Source organism: Diadema setosum, chromosome 15 (assembly GCF_964275005.1).
Source record: "Diadema setosum chromosome 15, eeDiaSeto1, whole genome shotgun sequence".
In the NCBI taxonomy this organism is placed as follows: domain Eukaryota; kingdom Metazoa; phylum Echinodermata; class Echinoidea; order Diadematoida; family Diadematidae; genus Diadema; species Diadema setosum.
This window is the reverse complement of record NC_092699.1, coordinates 8,325,690-8,344,089: the sequence shown is the minus strand read 5'-3', so window position 1 is coordinate 8,344,089 and position 18,400 is coordinate 8,325,690. Positions and strand designations below refer to the sequence as shown.

Sequence of the window (18,400 nt, the reverse complement as noted above, 5' to 3'; positions counted from 1 at the left end):
ACGGTATGAAATATTTAAGAGGGCATGTACTCAGTTTATGTGTGTCTGTCTCTGTTTGTTTGTCTGTCTTTCTGTCTGTCTGACTGTCCTTTTTTTTATAGGCATGGAAGAGTAAGCAGTGTAAACGAAACCAGATATATATTAAGGAGAACATGACCTACGGGAATATAGATCTTCATCAGTGCGAGAAACTTTATCCATGCTGATTGAATCTCAAAGTATTATGGGTAGTAATTATAATGTTGCATTTTATAAGCTAGGTTTCCGGTGATGATTGGGTAAATTCCAATGTTAGTGTATAGTCTTACTTAATAATCTAACGTTGTACAATTATAATTGGCAAATCCGGAAAATACCTATAAGCCAAATCAACATACCGCATGAGTTCACTATGCAAGTCAAACCAAACAATGCAACACAACATACGGAAACCCACTCTTTGCATGGGATGTTTTCCCCAACACTGTTCATGTACATTTTGTAGGAAAGATTGGCCTGATGTTGATGTAGTGGGAAGCTTCGTTAACAAGTGATACAGGTGATTTTATTTTGTATAAACCTTTATTGAAAGCAGACAAACCTCTCCCTTCCCTTTCTCCTTTCAACTATCCTATCTCTATGCAAGTCATCCCTCCCTCCTATTCTCCTTCCGATGTACATTATAATATTATGTTATGCTACGGGGGCTGCAAGCAAATCAAGCTACGCTTATGCTGTAGCCCCTCTGTATTATTCATTGTTGTATGTTTTGTTGTACTTTTGCTGTACATTGTACACAGGCAATGAACAAGAAAATACTTATATATATTATCATATTTATGTTTGTACATGAATGTGTATATGTACAATGATGATACAGAAACCAATAAATCAAATTAATCAAAAAATCAATCAATCAAAAAAATACCATTCACCAACTGCATACTTACATACTATGCAGTTAAAAAATTAATGTTGCGTTTTGAAGGATTTTTGTTTTACAACACTCTTTTCCATAATTATTTACTTTTCTGTCAATCTTTATAGTGTGCATTGATGTTCTTGATCAGTCGACTTAATTGTACATACATCTTATTATGTACTTCACTATCCATACTGCACTTTTTTTCTACAATTAAGAAAGCAATATGATTAGATTGTGTAATGCCTGTTTTGTTTCATTCTTTTGTTGGATGTAACAAATGAAAACTGAATTGAATTGAAATATGGGGCATACCTATCATATATATGGCATGAAAATGGTAAAACAAATTGAAAGAGAAACCAATTAGAAAATATCATTGTTGCAACGGAATGTTAATCTGTGTCCTACTTTAATAAACGCATGCAGCCCAGCGGTGTGACATGCATCGTCTTTGGTTCCCGTGTCTAGTCAACTGGAGTCGTGACAACATATCTTTAGAATATTACTCACGGGCTTACCATATATGACGGTTCCCAAGCCAGAAACCGCAGCAGAAAACCGCGGGCGTGAGGTAATCACATTAGCTTAAGTTTGCAAGTACATTGTTTGGCTGATTGCCTTTACCTGCGCGTTTACCATCAAAGAATAGATTTATCAACGTCTAGACTTATTTGTGTCTTATTTCTTTTTCCCCAGCCAGAACGACAAAGCTGTAACAGTATTATTTTCAGAAGAGATACAAACAATGTTCGTACAAGACATACATAATGTCGCTGTCTGAGTTGATTGTGCGAGAAGCATTTTAGGTGATTTCGTGATTAGTGATCAGTATGGGGGCTTAAACGATTCCACGATAAAGGCACACATTGCAAATATAGGACCGAGCTGGCGAAAATACATCGCTCGAATACCATTGCTCACGTGAAATAGGCCTAGGGCCTACACGTCTTTACTTTCACAGCACATAGAGAAAAGGTTCTTCATAGGAAGTTCTCCTGATTCAGAGGATGATCAATAATGCTAACATTTTTATTTCTATTCTTATCTACAGCAAAATCAATTTAAAAAATGATGGCAAAAGCAAGGGAATTTTTCACCCTGTGCGAAGTTTAGTTTCCCTATTACTCGACTATACATGTATAATCAATATCATATAGTGTCATGTCATACACACTCAAGAGAAGAACCCACGAACAAATAAACAATCAGGCAACTAAAATGCATAAAAAACTACAAAAATCAATAAATTTACCCGAATCGTGACGTCACATCCATAAAAAAAAAGTGGCGGGTAATTAGAGGAACAAATTACAATATTACCATTGGTTGATCGCTCGATCGATAAACTGCATTATGTACGGCGATGACACACAACTGGTCTTCAGACTTTCTAGCAGGAGAAATCAATCGGACATGTCCATGAAAATCCTGAGATGACCTGAGAAAATTCAAACACGCAGAATGCACGCAGACTGACGGCGGACACAACCGAACTTCAAGCGGACTTCCTCCTTCCACACACCACGCGATTCTGTTTTATAAGAGCCGCTTTATAAATTTTGCGGCACTATAATGTAGGAGTTGGCATTTGGCTGGGACTTCGTCGAAAAAACCGCAGACTTAAATGTCGGAGCTGCAAGAAGTCTCATATACGTCATGTACGTACATACTCATGCCTCCTTGCCATCTGCGGTACTGTGCTCATAAGAACACAGAATCGGGTGTACCACCATTGTCAGACGCAAGTCTCGTAAAGAAAATGTCAAAGCCATGCAGACAATAACGTTTCATCTCTAAAAAAGAGTAAATCTATTGAAAAATCCGTACAGTATTGCTGATTTGATATATCTCTCATTTCAATTCTCTCTCTCTCTTTCTCTTTATGTATATCTCTCTCATATATATTATATATATATATATATATATATATATATATATATATATATGTATATATATATATGTATACATATATATAACTTATTTATTTGTTTATACATAAAAAAAAAAACTAATATGGCCATTCATTTATCTCTACACACAATGGCACCTTATTTCATAAAAAGTGTGAAGGTAAGTTATTTAGTTAATTGAAGAAAAAAATCATTTCACGTAAAAACTATCAAATATAAAAGAAGAAGGTCTGCCCATGAATAACTCTTATCTTTAAAAGGACTGTACAGTATACTGGTTGAGGTGAGGATTCATGTTTTGAACATTCCTAAGTAAGATAATGAGAAACATTTCATGAAATATGAAAGAGCACGTTAAAGAAGGATTCAACGTTTATTTGATGAAAATTGGTTTTCAGATGGTTGAGATATCCCAAAAAAGTGTTAATAATAAAAGGCGACAGGCCACGCCTTTTATTAGGATCTCTTTGTTTCACCTTGTTTTTGGATATCTCAGCCATTTCAAAACCGATATTCATCAAATAAACTTTTGATACCCCTTAGAATTGCATGCTCTTTGACATCTCATAGAGTGGTTTCTTAATATCTCGCAAAACGTTAAAAGCTAAATCCTCATCTCAACCAGAACTATACACACTCTTTAAAATGACCTCACAGAACAGATAATCATAATTTTCTAGGGATTTCATATATTGAATTTGTTTCTGTCCTTCTGCCGTTGAATTCTGTCAGCGGAAAATCTTTCACGCAACGTCGTTTCAAATATCGGGGAATGTTCAAACTTCACACTGCTTTTGTGTACGGTCGAACATGACTCAATGCCGCTGGCAAGGGCCAGTGTGACGAGGAAAAAGGAAGCGTAGCAACGGATTTGATGCAACTGCCCTAAAGCTGTGGTATCTTTATGCGTACGAATACCACAAATGCATTTTAAACAAATACTCTCGCCTCACAAGAAAATTCACTGCTTTTTTTTTTTTGGGGGGGGGGGGGGTGTGCGCGTGTGTGTGTCTGTGTGCGTGCTTGCGTGTGATTAGTTTAGAGTTTGTTTGTTGTTTTTTCCTTCTAACACTTCAAGATAACCTTCCTGGTGAAATGTGAATGATGATATGATATGAGTATTATGTGAGTGTCAAATAACTAAAATAAAATCTTTCATTTAGTTTCACTTCAGTAATCCACTTGAAAACAAGGAGAGAGAGAGAAAAAAAGGTGATGTGATATTTTCTTTAAAATATGATAGACATTGGTGCAGGTTGACTCGTTATATCCATATGTTGGGATGCTTGTTTTGTTTCAGTTGTAATAATTACAGTATTTTTTTATTTAACATGATGATAGCAGAACACACTTTGCAAGGCTGGTATATGCCTTGGATCACTAATACGTAATATGCAACTAATGTTATCAATGATTCATGTACAGCATGTAGGGCATCATCACTGTTAACAGTAATTATTTCAAAGTACAAAAAAAAAAATAAATAGAAACAATGCCAGCTATTTCTTTTCATGTGAACGGGCTTAAATACAATGAACTGAGTTTCGAAACTATTGTTTTATGTTTCAGTTGGTAGTTAAAGACGAGTGGGCATCGTATTTCAGCCACATCAATGTGTATATTCACAAGCAGACAAGTAGTCAAGCGTTGTCATTGCTTTCGTCCTGTCTACGTGCTGTTCCAGTGTGTCTAGCTATTTTTCCTCTATGTTCATTTCATGTTACTACAACAGCGATGGCAATAGTGGTGTTCGCAGTTCGTTATTCCGAAGTTTGATATTCCGATGATTCGTTATTCCGGAGATTCGTTTATCCAAAAAAAAAAAAAAAAAAAAAAAAAATGAAAAGAGGCTCGTTATTTCGAATGTTTGCTCGACTGAAAAAATGAAATGAGAAAAAGACGAGGCTCGTAATTTCGGAAACAAAATAGCGCTCGTAATTCCCAAGGTTCGTTTAAATTCACCTTCTTTTTGTTTCCGGATTAGCGAAATTTATTTCATTTTAGAATTAGAGAACCTTCGGAATAAAGAACCGTAGTTTATTTGCGGATTAAGAAACATTTGAAATAACGACATTTTCTACCGTGATATTAAAGAATAAACTGATGAAGTGATATTTAGCATCGTTCTTGTTGTTACGATCTCTTTACTTAAATCAAAGCCAGTCTTCAATATAAACACGCTGAGAGTCAGTATAGTACTCGTAGTTTTAAATCTCTTGTATACTGAGTAGTGTAGATATTATACGTTTGTATTAGAATGCCTATGTAAAGCGTGACGTATGGTATAAGTGATATTTACTGTTACCAACTGAAGTTTAACTGTATTATGCTTCTATACTGTTTACAATATAGAATCTATTGTATTGTTTTTGTTGTGTGGTACATCAAATTATGGAGTAGATGTTTTCAATAATGCGGCAATCCATGCGCATTCACCAGAACAGATTATCAACAATTTCACCTATATTATTATCTTGAGCATGAGAAGCCACGTCACACAATAATCAGAAGGTTTATACATATCATATTGAACTGAATGGGGAACATAAGTATATATAGGCCTAATACAAAATGGGTGAATTCGATGTCTCCCACCACAACAACAAAAAAGATACAATACTTTCTATATTCCAACAGTGTAGGTATATTGCAGCTGAACTTCAGTTGTTAACATTATCTCGTTTGTATCGGACATTCTTCTATGCCTTACAAACGTATAATATCTAAAGGTTTAAGACTATAGGGGTAGTAATACTGGCCCTCAGTGTGTTTGTAATGAAGACCAGCTGCATTGATTAACCAGTATGTGCCTCGTTTATTTCCTGTCCATTGGTTTTTGTTCGAAATTTGTTCATATTTGAGTCATTGGCGCAGAAAGGGTTAAGCAAAGAGATGAAAGCAATGCTGATCACTTCATCATTTCAATAGTTGATATACAAATAGTGAATGGTCACGAGTGCAATGGTACGAGATTTCGCACGAGGTGAAAGATAGAGGCGCTCTATTCAACGAGGCGAAGCCGAGTTGAATAGTGCGCCTCATCTTTCACCGAGTGCGAAATCTCGTTCCATTGCACGAGTAAAGACCATACACTATTTGATTTATACAACGTCCAAGTAGATCTTTTTGGTCTAAGTAGGCCTAGAAGTCTATAGGGCCTATATGTATGAAAAATATAGCCATACTTACATGTGGATCCACTGCGATTCTCTATCTGGCTTGTGCAATCAGTGTAGATACAGGTCACAGCTATAATAGCGCTCATACACGTACACTAGCACTACGTAGGCACTACGTACACTAGCACTACGTAGGCCTACGTACGCGCATGCATGTACCGCACACGTACCTGCGCTAGCTGCATGTGATCCTCAATATGCAACACACAGTACACGCAGTACCGTACATTATTTCTCGAACCGTGGAATAGAACGAAAAAATCGAACCAAGTTGCACGCAAAAATAGAACCAAAATTGCACGGCGCGTTGAATGGAGTGCTTATTTAATATCACGTCACCAACAATCCTCCAATCAAATTACAAGGATCTACTTGGACGTTGTATAATTATCAATATCACGATAGGTGAACAAATGTTCGTCATTCCGAACGTTCGTTAATCCGAAAGTGAAATAAGGTAAGATGTTTTCAAACATTTTGTGTGTCTGTGTGTCTGTGTGTTTTGATGATCCTCCGTGTGTGTCTGCGAGTGTGGCTGTGTTTGTATGCGTGTGTGTGTGTGTGTGTGTGTGTGTGCGTGTGTGTGTGTGTGCGCGCGCGCGCGTGAGTGTGTGTACGTGGCATGTACACGCACGCGTGTGTTGTATACTATACATGTTTGGTGATGCAAAATAGGTATTTCATAAACCGCTAGTGGGGGGGGGGGGGCAATGTGGGGGGAGATTTTCAAAGTGGTATTATTTTTTCCGTTGTGTTATATAAACTTTGATCATTAAAGGATTTCTGCTTAAAGGGATGGTACAGTATTGGTGGAGAAAGTAAAACAAAGCGATCGCAATAAAGTATGGGTCCCACACTTTATTAGAATCGCTCTGTTTTGGAGATCTCAGCCATTTCAAAACCAATTTTTATCAAATAAACGTTGAATTCCTCATAGAATTACATGCTCTTTCATAATTCATAAGAGGTTTTTCATTATCTCACCAAAAATGTTAGAAACCTGAAATTACATCTCATCTAAAACTATACGATCCCTTTAAGGATGTTTTTTTTTTCTCTCTCTCTTTTTTACCTCTTCAAATGAGCTCCCCTCGGAATACATTTATTATTATGAGCTCCCTCGTGGAGACACTGTAATAGCATGAATTTTAATGATGATAATCAAATGTTTGAATTGTTCATAACATTGCTTGATGTGATCTCAGAATTGCCTGGGGCAAATGATTTTTCAGTAGGGCCCCATGTATTTATTGATTTTTTTTTTTGTAACAACAACGACGACAACCGACAGGAGCACGTGCCAATCCGGAAGCCAGTGGTTTCGAGTGCATGAGGAAAAATCGTCAGCCCACATCCCATTCTTTCACAAGGGATAGGAAAGGAGTGCAAGGCACATGTTTCGCATCGCACTACATATCATAACCAGGGAGGTGGAAGACCTCCCTGATATAACAGCGCAGCCTCAAGTTACTACATTCATAATTCCTTGCGAGGTGCGACCTGCGTAGAGTGCCGCGGTTTCCTTTGCCGGGGAATATGAATTGAAAGGAACTAGGCCAGAGGAATCGTAAACGCTCCCGAGTGATATTCCTTTGATTGTTGTCCGGAAGAAAAGAAAATAAAATAAAAGGAAAAAAAGAAAGAATCTCTACAGCCCCTGAACACAGACACCTTTCGCATGACATTTTGTCGTTTTAACACACACAAGCACATCCTTCGGCTTCGTTTATTTCAGCTAATAAATGGATAATAGTACATATGTGACTCCAATGGAAAATTTTAGCTACAAAAAGGTCGAGGCAGGAGACTGGAGAAAAGAGAGAGAGGGGGAGAAAGGGGGAGGCTATACGATAAAATGGTGCATGTGCGAGAGAGAGAGAAAAAAAAAAACAACGAAAGAAAGCGCCCCTTCACAGTTGGGATTGGATACTCTTTGTAGTCTTTATCTGTGATGGTGACTTAGATATTATTTCCCCATATTTCAGGTTGAATGTGTGTATGTGTGTGTGTTCGTGTTTAGGATTATAAGTATAAATGCAAGTTGCACGTACGAGTCACTGGAAGCACTGAGTGTTATATCGTAAGACCGAGGAAAGGGAGAAAAGGAATAAAAAGAAAAGAAAATTATGCTTATTATATGACGAAAATGGAGAATAAGAAAAAGAGAGGAGAGGAAAATGCACTAAAACAGCAAAAACAAGACACAGGGAAATTAAGATTTAGACAAAAGAAAAACACGGAACGAGATGAAGAAGACGAAGGAGAGACAAAAAGGCAGATGAAGAATAATCTGAAGAGCTTGTTCGCAAATACCGATAAGTCCATTTTTAAAGATTTTGAAGTACGGTCTCTGTCATAAAGTACAAAATAATTCCTTTTAAATGATATATTGGTCACTACATATAAAGGTATATTTTTGAAGTTATGGTCAAAAGAAGCAACATTTTTCTTATTATTCTCTTTGTTTTTCTTGATCTTTAATCGCAAATATCTCCATTTGGCAAATATGGACTTATCGGTTTTTGCGAACAAACTCTTCAATTGGAGGAGGGGGAGGAGGAGGAGAAGTAATGGGAGATGTAGGAGGTAAAGAAGACAACCCATTTTCCCATATCGGTCTTATCAAGCAGGAACTCTAAAGCATTATGGTAGCCGTACACTGATAGAGGTAATAGCTGAGGTACGAAGTGGTAGTCCACGTGGAAATGGGAAGAATACAAATTCTAAGAAAGGGGATGGGTGACCATGGCAACAAGATGCATGTAATTGTGGGATGCATTATCATAATTGCGTAATAGTAACAGAGAGAGAGAGAGAGCTTTAAACATACAACTTATTCTTAAAGTATTTTTAATAAATTGTGTTAAGAACTATCTGTTTTGTCAAACCGATGGATCCCGCCAACGCTTAAGTGGTTCCAGCAGTTGACAATAATAACATTACCGAATCAAATTCTGCAGAGACCGTCCATCAACGGGCATTGATTTTAACACCTTTATATAGAATATGTGCCTACATTTTTTCAGGGTGGATGGTGGGTGAATTGGTTATTTCTACGTCATCAGTGAGAGCTCTTACGCATCCCCTTCTATCAGTATGTGTCAAGAAAAAAAAAAGAAGGGAATATCATGAAAAGTGAAATTCGAGCATCAAGTCGAACTTTGCGACTACAGCATTATGTATTTCTCTTCTGTCTTAAGATCTCTATTTTTTTTTTCATTTTCAATTCAATTTATCTTAATTGATTTTTCTTTTTGATGGTCCAGAAGAATATCAGTTGAATACGTTGGACTCGTAAGCACATTATTACGTTAACAACACAATGCTAAAGGTGTAAATCAAATTTTATATTCGTCTTTATTTCATTATACATACTCGTATGGTTGTAAAGCTTGGATCCATAAAGAAATTTTCTTAGACCTATGAAATTAAAAATCATGGAAAAATAAAGGGAATATCAGCAACCGAGGATGACATATTACACCAACAGCTATAGCATAGTAATATAATATAGGCATAACAATTGGAAAGTGAAGACGTAAACAAGATTTGAACAATGGATTATAATCAGAGATTCTTCTACGGAAGTCCATCATTATTCCAATTGTCCCGCTCGATGAGAGGGATTTTTTTTTTCTCCCTTTCGCGATGCACCTCGACACATAACAGAATTAGCTGATGACAACTGATAATAGCGAATAAAAAATACAACAACAACAAACACCTCTTATTACGCACATCCATTGACAGTTATTGCCCTCTCCCGTGAAATGATGTCCTGAAGTACAAAATTTTGTCAGATCTTATTAATCTGCGTAATAGTCCTGCCAGCAGGCAAGTATATAGGGACAATCGAAACTATGGGAGAATGTAAGAAAATCCAGTTTAATATGTGCACACTTTTTGATCAGCATGCGTATGAAGCGATTTAATGACGAGTAATAACTCCATCCCAAATGTCATATTTCTTTCTTCTGTTTTTTGTCGCAATGCTCAACAGCTTTAACATTGCGAAATAATTAAGACAATAAAGCAAACCACTTTTTTCACTTCTTTATGATTGCATGGCGGCGACTTGTTTCATACTGTACAGTGGACTCCGTTTCTTTCGTTATATCGAAATTTCGTTATAACGTAACAAGTAAATAATGATAAAAACATATAACGGATAATGTTGCGGCTTAAATTTTTACTTCGTTGTAACCGGAATTTCGTTATAACCGTGTTTGTTATAACGGGAGTGCAATGGTATAGAGTGTGGTACACTACAAACCGTATAGGGCAAGTGTATAGATGATTTCAATGCCTCACATTGTATAAAGACTAGGAAAACATATACGTCATTGCTTGTATTCCTCGCAAGATATAAGTTACTTTGATTTCCTCTGTGTTCATTTCTTTTTCTGAATAAAAAGAAGTAAAAGACAAATGTCTTGTGTTGTGCAGAGATTCAAACGTATGACGTCATTCTGTGCATCTTCAGAAATACTGATTTATTAGACAACAATAACCTTTCAGTCAGTTGAAAGTAACATAAATGTGAGAACCAGACATTTTCTTTAACCCGTTGAGGACGGGCTGATTTTGCTACAAGACACATTTCCCATAGACACCAGCCCGAGTATACTCGGGGCTATTCTTCAACGGGTTAAGAGAAAAGTCTTCAGAAACATCGTGATATATTTCGAGGATAATGCGGAAAGCGTCTGATTGTTTGTTTAGTTATTTGTATCTACAATAATATATATATATATATATATATATATATATATATATATATATATTCAGCAAAGAAATGCATTATCAGACATAAATGATTATATGATACAACATAATATTATCTATTATGATAAAGGATAGAAAGAGAGAGAGAGAGAGAGGAATATATATGTTATAGAGAACACTCCTACCTTCGTTCCATGCTGAATCACTGTAAAAACATCCTTTCTTGAAAGCTGTACCAGATTCCTAGGATGGCAAAGTGTAAATCATTTTAGACGAAGCAATATTCCAGGAGGGCCTCGGTACGGAAAAAAAAAACCACAACAACAACAACAACAACAAAAAATCGTTATTTCATGTTGTGTTCTCCTGCTCTTTAGTAACACAGTAAATGTCATCTGTCGACTCTCAAATTTAGTAAAATCGATATCTTCGCATAGTGGCCGGCGATTCCCGCGTAATGACCGCGTCCACCCGACGGCGATTCAATAGGTAAGTGGGTGAATACGAATCCTGCGATCTCGCGTCGATACGCGTATATAATGTTACTACCAGGAGGGCGTCTTGGCTATTATGCGAGTTTTATTTGCGCGCGCGCTCTGGGCTAGAAAACTAAAATGCTCGCAAAACACTTGATTGAAGAGTTGCTTCCAACCATGATTCTGTAACTCTCAATTCGCTGTCGCACAAAATGATGCACGGTCCACAGAGACAAGGATTGTTTGTTATTCACGTCCAAAACTACTGCTCCATGTGGCTGAAGTTCTTATTCTGTTCGTTGCATACACTCTCAGAATCATCTGAAATCTCCAATGATGTTGAAAACGGCTAGGTCACCTTCTAACTAAAGTGAAACTGTCGTTGCCATTAACGACCCGATAGAGTCAAGTGACATATCGAGTCACAGCTAACTACGATGGATTGGCACCGAACGTTGTGCAACATTTAATGCATAGTTTCGCCTGCAAGAAATGTTTCTTGGGGTACTTCCTTAGTCTGAAATGATAAACGTGTGCAGACCATTCACCACTAAGTGTGTGTGTGTGTGTGTGAGAGAGAGAGAGAGAGAGAGAGAGAGAGAATGTGTGTGTGTGTGTGTGTGTGTGTCTGTGTGTGTGCGAGCGTTCGTACATATGAGTATATTGCGTGCATGGTGGTCATACATATGTAAATGTTTTTCCTTCTCAGGGAAATTTGAGACCAATTTCCTATATGCAACAATCAGACAAGCCGGATGTAAGTGCAGTTCTCTGTTAAGTCAATTTCCCAAGTAGGTATAGGAATTAAAGGTGTACAGTTATCTCCTGGTCTGACACTCAGATGAAGAAATTATAGTCCCTTTCCTGGTTATAGGAATGAACGAATAAATTTCGAAATCTGCACTCTTGAGGAATTCTTAGCGATGTGGATGGACTATGTACTCTACTTCATAACACTGTTGCAGTGGCGGATCGGATGGGGGGGGGGGGCACCGGGCGCGCGCCATCCCTTTAATTTTTCTTAAAACGAGAGGAATACAAAGAGCAGAAAGTGAAAGGGGTGTTTTTGCCCTCCCCTCCCCCGGAACCCGGAAGTGGTACCACAAATACTATCTTTTGCAACCCTCCCCCCACCCCACCCCCCCCCTTAACGGAACTCCTGGATCCACCCCTGCAGCTGTTGTATGCGTCCTGGATGAATTATTATTACACGATTATAATCGCCACATATCAAACTGGGGAAAGTTCTTGTCACATTTTCATGTAAGCATGGTAAGAGAAAGAATATTATATCACATGTATTAGAATATCTTGGTTTTTTTTCTCAACGAAGTGAACTTTTCCTGTTGTTGCGGGAGACGAATGGTCGTGAAATTTACGGGGGAAGATTATAAGTATCATTGCCTTATTTTAGCTTTTAGTCCTCGAAATTGCTGTTTAGCTGCCACCCAAGCCCCTCATAAAGGCAAAAGGTTCAACTAAGAAAGCAATGGACATAAAGTGTATATATATGTATATATATATATATATATATATATATATATATATATATATATATGTATGTATATATATATATATATATATATATATATATATATATATATATATATATATATATATATATAATATGGACGGTTTCTGCTGATATCGTGGTGCAAAAGGCATGAAGACAATGTGCGGTATCTCTGCATGTGTGTGCTGTGTATGTGTGTGTGTGTGAGTGCGTGTGTGTGTGTGTGTGTGTTTGTGTACGTGTGTTAGAACATCATTATTTACTTATGTAAACCATAAGATCTTTAACAGTTAACAAACTGAAGACAAGGGCTAAGACAAAGTGAGTATGAAGAAACGTTATTAATAATTTAACTTTAATGAATCTCTGAAAGAATGTTGGATTTAAGGTAGAATTTTACTAAACATTTGGTGTGTTTGTGTGTGCGTGTGTCTGTGTTTGTGTGTGCTGTGATGTGGGCTGAGTTGGGAACGGAGGATGGGAGGTGGAAAATAAATGGAAAGAGGTAGGGCAGAGCAAAAATCAATTTTGATACTCCATAATCAATGATGTTGAAAGTATAATTATGATAATGATTTAGGTATGTACTTACAGGAGAAACATTGGAGATACTTCATTCATGATCAGATTAATAAGTAGTATATATTCTTTTTTCTATAGGATCTCTCTGATTGTAATTTGTTGTATGCATAATTACATTTAAGATAAATTTTTACTGTTGTTATTAGAATTCAACAATACTATTGAAAAACTTTAAAAAGATAGTGAATATGTGGACAGCAAGAAAAGAGTGAAAGGTTACGCGCTTCGAGGTAGGTTGGGTGTTTGGAGTTTGTAAAAGGAGAAATCCAGTCCAGTCGTCTGATAAGAAAGAGTAAAGTATCACGAGTTCAACGGTGTAATTTTGATCGAAATCGGATGAAAAAAAAAAGAAGTTATGACATTTTCAACTTTCGCTATTTTCATTTTTTTTTTTTTTTTTTTTGGGGGGGAACCTTTCTTGAACGGTCAATATGAAAATGCAGATGGCAAAGTGAGTATGTCATCCCCTCACCACTTAACATATTATAGTCTGTAAACATTAAATTCTGAAATTTAAAGTTTTTCCTTAAAAACGCAATTATGCCCAAGGCTCAAATCCTCGCATATCTAGCTGATCACTATTTTAAAGTTATTCAACCAGGAATAACATCATGTTTCAGACTTCCGTGACATTGAAATGTTTTTTTTTTTTTTTTTTTTTTTTTTTTGCACGCGAGCAATGGAAAATTGGGAGGTTATGACATGGTTAGCCAACTCATTTGCATATTCATATCCACTGTACAAGAACTGTTTTGCATAAATTAGCAAACTTCAAAACTTGTCATAACTTCTTTATTTTCATCCGATTCCAGACAAATTTTTACCATTTGACTCGTTATATTTTACACTTTTTTTATCAGACTAACTTCTATTTGAACTAGATTTCCCCTTTAAATAGGGAGTTGGGAGGGATGACAGTGCCAATACGTGAGAATAGATATGATTTAATGTTTGAGTGCAGATGGGCATGTAGACTCTTTGTCAATTTGATTTCACAACAGAGATTCCGCAAAGTTGTGATCAATCTCTTTGTTTACTCATCATTATGTGATCACATTCATTTAGTGTCAAATTATTCATCACGGTATTACAGGCTTGACATTGGTTGTCTTCGAAATGTTACACCACTTCACTTTTTTTTATCACTCCCTACATTTAACCAATGAACCGCATCCGCATGAGAGAGAGAGAGAGAGAGAGGGAGGGAGAGAGAGGGAGAGAGAGAAAAAAAAACAGTGTTGAGAGTGGTACATACTGTACTTACATATACGCGCATAGGTTACGCGCACTCTTCATGACGTCACGCGCATTCTATTCATGACATAACGCCCAAAGCGCTCGCCGGGCCGAGTAGAAACCGTTACCACAACGGCGCTCAAATGTGTTTATAGTTTCCGCCAACATATTTTCCTAGACAGTCTAGTCAGAATGATGCACCGATAACGATCTCGAATCTTAAATATTACAGTTATTGCAGCCATCTCAAATTCTAAGACGTCGCAGACACAGGCTGAGGCAAATGAGTCGGGGAAAGGTCGCACCGCCAATAGAAGCCTCTTTCCCTACAACGTAATGAGATTGTTGGCATTGGTAATGTACTTAGTGACAAGTTCCTTGGAAGTAGGTAAGCAAACAAGAGCTGCAGCCCCGCTCGTGCGGGGCTAATTCAGCTCCTATGCACGGTCAAGCGTACCGCTAAGTTCTTGAAAATGTTTAACAACGTGTTCTCCTCAGAATCTTCATTAGGGTCAAAAATAGGACGATATGATTTAGTGCTCTCTCCCTCTCTCTCCCTCTCCCTGCCCCCCCCCCCCCCTTCCCTCTCTCTTTTATCTATCTCATCTATATCTTCTCAGTGTATATGTGTATAATAATATCACAAGTTTGTAGCTATTAACATTTTCTTAAGCAACGCACAGTTAAAGTTACTTCTGGCTTTCTCAAAGTTTAGGTCTGTGTGCCTGTACGGATACTGTCCTTCTGTTTCATTTAAGTGTAGGATGATATTACAAAGTATGGATTATTGTTTAAGTGCTTGTCCTGCCTACTTTATATATTAATTATCTTTGGTATAGTCTTTATGAAGAAGTTTGTTGTTGCAGCTGTTTTGTTTTCATATGTTTTGCCTTTATAGCTCCCAACCAACCCCCGAGTTTAGCATACAGTTTGTTACAGTTATGATAACATTAATAGTGGTAATTCTTTGCTAGGTTTATTTTCGCAGAGCCGGGGGGGGGGGGGGGTCCCATTATGTGACAATGTCCAGATGTTGCCACTAAACATCAATTCTCAGTCAGCTCCCCTTGACCCTCCTTCATTTCTTACGCGTACTGAAAGTACGATTTGTTCGGTCATTATTATTATCTGAACGAAGGAGAACAGATCATAAATGCATACTCGTGCTAATACAACTGTACCTCACCTTTTAGAGAGAAATATAACTAGCAAACGACGTATGAATCACTGAACCAGGTGGAGCAAGGAAATGCACTTTTGTCCTCATTTCCTTCATCATGCATGTCTTCATAACTATGTGACGTTACTGCTGCAGTTCGCGGTTGGCTAACTGAATGGACAATGGGGGCGCCCTGTCTCGATGGCGGTGGCAAAGTTGACGCACGCTGCGAAGAGGTTGAATTCTCCGGAAAGGGTGAGAGATTTGCATTTCCTTCTTCTTACGCTGCTCCCCCCCCCCCCCCTATTTCTCTCTTTTTAATTGATTTCATTTTTTTTTTTTTGCACTTAAAAAGAAAGTCCGAGGCAGTATAACACACATTGTGTTTTCATCTATATCTTTCCACATAAGACTTTAAAGACGGGACAAGATGCCCTTTGGAGAACCATTTTGTTCAGATGAATTTCCATTCAACTAGAATTTGTATCCAACAATTATTACAGCGTGCATATTCCTTGATACATAGATACATGGTATATGATACATTATTATAAAGTAGACTTTACCATTAAAACAGAGAAGTAGGAGTATAATCCTATAAAGGCAGACAACCTGAGACGTGGTACCTTGAGTCGGTCTCAATCCATAGAATAACAAGATGACAGAATTAATATAAATATGTAATGAATATAAATATTGTATAGAAAAATATGTTTTGTATGAAAAGCAGGTTCAACACACTCTCGCTCTCAGCAAGCTCTCGTCCATTGCTTTTAGATTCTGCCGAAGACTGGACTGGTCACGACTACCTAGATATTGCATCCATCTGCGTAGCTGTCAGTACACTCGTCATTGCATCAGTTTGCATCTATGGTCGGCTACTCATAGAAGCATTAACCAAAATCACCAGGCCCACTTCACGAACTCGTCTTAGTACCAGCGCTATCATGACAACAGGCGGCATTGAACGGAGCAGGATAATCGAAAGGGCGCCCGCTACTGAGGGACACATAGGCCTATGGCGGAAATGCAGTAGTTGCCACAGACTCGTTCGTCAGCCGCGCAGAGTATCATTTGTGACGCAAGAAATCGGGAAATTGCACAAAACTTCATAGTGGAAGAATTGCAGGTTGACTGCCATGTACACAAGAGAGATTAAGTCACGTCAAAATGATCTATTCACATCAAGTTCATGAAACAAAATATAATGACAGTTGGGAGATACTTAGTGTCATTCTATTCTTGTAAATATTGATTATGGGGCTGATAAGGTGATTAAAGAAAAGATTTTTTGTGAAAATAAGTAGCGAATAAAGATTAAAGTAAAAGCTTGATGCCAGAAATGGAGTATAATAACAGATCCTTTCTCCATTCTTTATGTTTTGGTAAGTTGCAAAATGGTAAGTAAAATATATAGATCTAATGTTTTAAGTATGAGAACTATGTTGATTTAATGTATTCATGTATTATGTAGGCCCTATCATCATTGTGTATTGAAGGAATATTCCACTTTTGGTTTGTCATCCAGAGTCAGACTTATATAGGTTACTTAGAGCCAGTCCTGCGTATATAACAGTCTTCCCACATCAATACGAATATATACTTTCCATTCTACCAATAATTGTGAGGAAACAGAAAGGGGGACTCTCCGCCGTGTGCTATTAAACAAGAACACTAGCGCGTTAAGGGTTAATGTGCGTAACGAGGGTTAAGAAACACATTTATGAAGAATTTTATTGCAAAGTGAGCTAAGCGCCATTTTTAAACAATTCAAAGTAAGTCCATCATCAGATAGAGCAAAAATTAAACCTTTCTAGTAATACCTCTCTTGTGACTTCGAAATATTCTACAAGGTATTTATTATGATAGAAAATATCCTGCATTTTCTTACTATTTTCTTTGTTATTAGCAGCTTTAATCACAAATATCTGAATTTAACAAGAATGGAGTTAGCTCCTTTTGCGACAAAACTCTTCATTTCTAGATCGGCGCCACGGCCTCCTTAATATGTCAATCACCTGAACGTGAATAACTGGAAACAAAGTGTAGGCCCTATACCACGTAATACAATCATTATGTGGTACTGCTTGCTGCACAATGCATCCACAGGAAAGTATGGACAGGAGTATTACCCAAGAAATCAACAGACAGTATTATAAGCGACTTGGTTTGGGCACGTTTCCAGGATGCCTTATTACCACGATTACTGACACCTATATAAAGCATACACATTTAATGCTTTCCCATCATCAAGACCACGAGGACACCCCACTCGATAGGGTGGGGGGGGGGGGGTTGGATCAGATCAGGAGCATTTCAGGGGGCCGTTTCATAAAACTGATCAGAGACAAGTAACCACCATAGATGTTACAAGCTACTGAAATCATAGCATCTGATTGGCTAAGAGCAAATTTGTCATAAAAATGTGGCAGTTGTCACTAATAAGTTTCATGAAACGGAGCCCAGGACTGCCCCTTGATGAGGCACACACACACACACAAACACACACACACACACACACGTATCAAGTTAACAACCGGCAATAAACCTGAAACTTGGTTTTTATTCGTACAAGACAAGGTTTATTCTTATACACAAATAAACACTCATATCACGGTTAACTGAAAATAAAAAAGACCCATTGCCTATAAAGAAGAGGTTATTCAGAAAGAGGTTAGACCTCAGTGGGATTAACATGCAAACTGAGCTAACGCCA

General features: G+C 37.5%; 1 long non-coding RNA gene across 1 annotated transcript; it reads left to right on the top strand.

Moving 5' to 3' along the window:
• The first annotated feature begins 14,677 nt into the window (after positions 1 to 14,677).
• Positions 14,678 to 17,013, top strand: LOC140239124 (uncharacterized). The gene is made up of 3 exons (XR_011901951.1): positions 14,678 to 14,913; positions 15,841 to 15,939; positions 16,462 to 17,013. It is a non-coding gene; the product is annotated as an uncharacterized lncRNA (long non-coding RNA).
• The last annotated feature ends 1,387 nt before the right edge of the window (positions 17,014 to 18,400 follow it).